This window comes from Peromyscus leucopus, chromosome X (genome assembly GCF_004664715.2).
Source record: "Peromyscus leucopus breed LL Stock chromosome X, UCI_PerLeu_2.1, whole genome shotgun sequence".
NCBI classification, from domain to species: domain Eukaryota; kingdom Metazoa; phylum Chordata; class Mammalia; order Rodentia; family Cricetidae; genus Peromyscus; species Peromyscus leucopus.
Window position 1 is genome coordinate 83,123,075 of NC_051083.1, and position 5,231 is coordinate 83,128,305.

Genomic DNA, 5,231 nt, shown 5'->3' on the forward strand with positions numbered 1-5,231 from the left:
AGGATTCATGGAGACAGGATCTTGCCTTCTTTTTGACCTGAAGATTCGGTAGTGGTGAGAAGTTTCTCTACTGGCTTGTTCCTTTGTCTCTCTGATCTTTCAGCATTTACCCCAGTATATGGCTCCAGGTTTTTATTATGAGACCAATTAGGATTCATGCAACACTCAAGTCATTAGACTTATACAGCAAGCACTTTACTGAGCCATCTCACTGACCTGCCTTTCTTTTTTATTGACACCAAGATCTTATGTAAAACAATAGAGATTTTTTTTTAATTTTTAATTTTAATTTTATTTTTCTCATTGGAAAATGTGAATGCAGGCCCCCAGTACCACAAACTATGCAGTCCAGATTCCCATATTTTGGGAAAATGCAGGGGTCAGCACATTCGGAGTGCAATAGATAAGCCTCGCCCTGGAAAAACCACCTTTGTGATAATGATATCTCCCGAGGCAGTTAAGTATACAACCGTGCAATCTTGAAGCTTGAATCTTTTGTTATTTATATTTATTCTTACATGTCACATAATTTTTCATGATTGAAGAGTACTGTGTGATGTTTTGATACATGCACACATTATATAGTGATCAAATTATGTTAATTAGTATACACATCACCTCAAATAAGTATTATTTTTTGCAGTGATTACATTCAATGTTTTCTGGAAATGTACATTATTGGTAGCTATAGTCATCCAACAGACTGCTTAATAGCACTACAGAACTTACTCTTCCTTTGACCTATCCCTTCTCATCTACCTTTTCTCTAGACTCTCATAATGTCTATTCTACTCTCCGTGAATCAGTGTATTTTTGTGTATGTGGGAGATTGTGTGCTGTTTATCGTCCTCTGCCTGGCTTATTCCTGTTAACAAAAATGTTTTCCAGTTTCATCTATGTTGCATAGACAGGAATTCATCCCTTTTCCCAATGAAACAAGTGTCAAATGAATATTTTCACCCCTCATGTTTACTGTATCATAAGTATCCAGATAGGGAATCAACAGACATTTCCTGAAATTGATCCTTCCAGAATTTTTGGCATCATGGCACACACCACAGAATGTCATGAACTCATCTAGGCTATCCTAAACTACACAGTGAAATCTTGTTTTTGTATGTACACACAGAACAGCTGTGAAATAGGACTAAATCCTGTTTTGGGGGGACTTCCTTGATCATGTGTGACAGTGTCAATGTACAAATTCAGAAAATAATTGATACTCATGTCCTTTACTCCTGAGAATTAAATGAATGAGAGATAGATTGCAGTTTCCCAATATGATTACAGAAGCAACAACCATGTTCTCACATGTGCAATGTGAAATGATGACATGGATGCTGACTGGCACATGGTGATTGTAAAATAATAATAGGAAGGAAACAAAACACATGCGGAGGGAATTGTCTGTTTGGGAATTAACAGAACATAGCAATTCATTCCTTGGGGTTAAAAAGGTCTTCTCAGTTAGCTTGAATCTTCACGTGTTTTTATTTAAAGGATGTGCTTCCAGCGATTTTTCTCTTGTGACTTTATTTTTCTTGTCCTTTGTGATAGGTCATATACATACAATAGAAATCAAATATTTAGCATTTTTAGCACTAGAACTTATCCAAGTTTGTAATTTATCATTGATTTATTGTATCTTTTGTCAGAGCAAATATTTTCATTTTATATAGATAAATATGTTTGATTTTTTAAAAATAACTTCTGGTCCCCCTGCCTTGCCAGTCTCTTTTCTTATCCTTTGTTTTTCCTTTAGGATTTTAATTTTTATTTGTTTACACTTGGTATTTAACCCATCTGTTTTTTTTCCTTTCTTTTTCATTTTCTTTTTTGGTTCTTATAACAGGAGTTGGGATCCTAATTTCATTTTCTTCCATATGGATAGCCAGTTGTCCCCAAACCATATAATAAATATTCCATCCTTTGCCAATGAATTTGAAATACCATTTTTATTATATATTAGCACATTGTATGCATTGAGTTTATTACATTTGATACATTTTATCCTTCAATTTATCTACAATTAATTCTTTTGCAATTGGTTCTCTAGTTGTCCAGAGTTGTTTGTTGAATATTAGTCCTTTCTCCACTGATTTAAAATGCCCTACATATCCATTCCATTCATCTTTCAATTTGGGCCCCAGGATATTCCCCTTTCCTGTTCTGTAGCTCTAAAATATGTTGCTTTATCTGGGAGACAAGTCATCTCCCTCCATCCTTTTACTCTTCTTTATTCAAAAGTAATCGGATATTCTCACATTTATTCTCTTTGATGACGTATAAAGTGTCCTAGCCACATCATATCTCCCTCCATACATACATACAGATACTAAGTATGTACAGAGACATACACATGGTGATATGACATGCTTGAAAGTGCATTGCATGTGTAGATACAGTTCCTATAGCACTTTCTCTCATATATATATGAGACACACACACACACACACACACACACACACACATATATTAATGTCCATGATTGTGTTCATTTTAGTACGTGGTGTTCTTATGTTATCATTATGAGTGTGATTTTTGAATCTCAACTGTCCCCAATAGGCTTGGGTTTTGAGTGTTTATTCCCCAACTGCTGCATTATTCTGAGAGGCTGTGGAGCCTTCTGGAGGTGAGGCCTAGAAGAACACACCCAAGTTCTAGTAGTTCTCTGCTGCTTGGTCCTCCAGAATGTAAACATCCACTGCCTCATGCCCCATGAACTGAGGGTCTATCCTACCTTCTCTTCATACCAGAGACCCCTCTGAAACCACGATGTGTGAAAGTTTTCCCCATTCAGTTGTTTCTGTCAGATATAACTAACACATTGAAAGATTTCTTTTTCATTTCATTATCAAATAGATGATGGGTGAAATAAAAAAAACTGATTTTATATATTAATATTGTACTTCTTTCTCTTGAAATTTTTAAAATGTTTTTTTGTGGGTGTTTAGTCTAGATGTGTGTCTGTGCACCTTGTATGGGCCTAATGCCTGAGAAGGCCAGATCCCTTGGAACTAGAGTTACATACTCCAGTTGGGAGCCACCATGCAGGTACTGGGAACTGAGCTCCAGTCTTCTGGAAGATGAGCAAGAGCTCTTCTCCACTAAGTTATTTTTGCACCTCTCTCTACACACACACACACACACACACACACACACACACACACACAACACACACAGTTATTTTTTTAAAGATATGGCTCTCTATGTAACTCTGATTGACCTGGGACTTGCTGTGTAGATCAGGCTGGGCTCAAACTTGCTGTGATTTCTGGTTCTGCTTTTCAAGTGCTGAGATTACAGATTGTACCACCACACTCTACTTTATCATTGATTTATATATTTATATCTTCTGAGTGCTTTGATATATAATAATGACATACCATTATCTTTATTATCTTAATAATATTGCTTCATGTAATAGAAATAAGTAAACAAGGGCTGGAAAGATAGCTCAGCTGTCAAAAGCTAGGTTTACAACCAAAACGTAAGTAGACAACTCTATTTTTCTATATGTTAATGAGAATTCTTCTAGTGTTTCCTCATAAAGTAAGATGCTAAAGTTTACTTAAACTTATTTTTTTAATAAAAATAAATTATCTAGGGATTTATTAGGTCCCACTAAAATTATCTTTACAATTCTGTTTTAAAGTTTCCTTATAGTGACATTTATTGAATGTTTCCCCCTCAAAAATATACAAAGGTAAGCTGTCATTACCATGCAAACAAAGCCAACAAAGATACCACACATAGGCACAAAAATGGCGTGGAAATGCCATTGAGAAACCTCGGGTCACAAAGATACGAGTCTCTTAAGGGGTTCAACTCCAGATTCCTGAGGAGCATGAATTTTATCAAGTAGAAAAAAAAAAGGGCCTAAAGAAGATGCAGGCAAACAATGTAAAAAATGTGCATTCAGAAGCCATCCAGCAGGTCACTCATTCTGCCAACCAAAGGGCAAAGCGAAAATAGAGACTGATAGTGCCCGCTCAGCCTCAGGCTTCAGCTCTTGTTCCAGCTCCAACTCCAGCTGGTACCCAAAGGTCCCAAGACCTCTGTGAAGGCCAAATAGTAAAAACCCTCTCTGCTAATAAGAAGACAGATGGACTGGCATGACCTCCCTCTACCCCTTAAACTGTGTGCAGATGGTTTGTGTCCTGTGCTGTTTCTACAAATAAACTTGAAGCAGGACCTGTTCAAAGAAAACACTAACGCATCTAGTGAAGCATATCTTTCCCTTGACCTGTTATTAAGAATTACTATGTTGAGCTATTCATGAATTTACAGCATAAAATTCTTTAAGTGTAACTGACTTCAATTTTGTAATTTAACATTTAGAAATTCCACATCATTTTTTACAACTAGTATTAGATACATATTTTATAATAAATACTTTTTAAACTAGTAAGTTTTCTTTGGGTGCAGTTCAGGTTCCATAGTTTAAAAAAATTTTTTTTGAGAAGGCTCTCACTGTGTAGCCCTGGCGCACCTGGAACTTGTTATGCAGCCCCAGGGTGGCCTGGAATACACAAAGATCTACCTGCCTCTCCCTCAGGCAGGCTAGGATTAATACCTGGTGGTCCCCATAATTTTGATAATACTTTTTCTGCTTGCATTATTTTCTAAATACTGATTTAAGCTAAGCTTTATTTTCTCTTAGATCCCACAGTTATTTCAAGAGTATTTTAGATGCTTAATGGTTTGCTTTCCTAGTTACAACCTTTTGATAATGGATGGTCTTATACATTCTTGCTAAAAAGCAAGGTTGATTCCTCTTGTGATTTGATGAATTCAGTAAGACCCCTTTATGAATTAAAACATTTTGTTAAATTTTGGTAATTGTCTGCCAATATTTGAAAAGACAGAACTGTGTTTGCTGTAGTATTAATGAATATGTCAAACTGATGACACTAATATTAGTCTCTTTCCTTGTTCTCCTCCCTAATTTAATTTACCTACAATTAGGAAAGTTGTATTAAAATCTTCCCTAATGGTTATGAGTTTTCCAACTTTCCCTTATTGTCAAACAACTTTTGTGTTGTCTAATTCCTAAACGTTGCTTTATCAATAAAAGGCAGATTTCTCAATGTACTTGTATGCTTTTTAAATTTAATTCTACTTTTCCTAGTGTTGAAATGGTGACCTTTTCTTTCTTCCCATTTGCATTTTCCTGGGATAGCTTTGTTCTTTACTTTAGTTTTAACCTTTCTTTAACCTAGTCTTAGAAT

The 5,231-nt window shown here is 35.7% G+C and overlaps 1 non-coding gene across 1 annotated transcript; it reads right to left on the bottom strand.

Moving 5' to 3' along the window:
• Positions 1 to 303: 303 nt before the first annotated feature.
• LOC114697022 lies at positions 304 to 465 on the bottom strand. Its single transcript, XR_003735097.1, has one exon. It is a non-coding gene; the product is annotated as a U1 spliceosomal RNA (small nuclear RNA).
• Between the last annotated feature and the right edge of the window lie 4,766 nt (positions 466 to 5,231).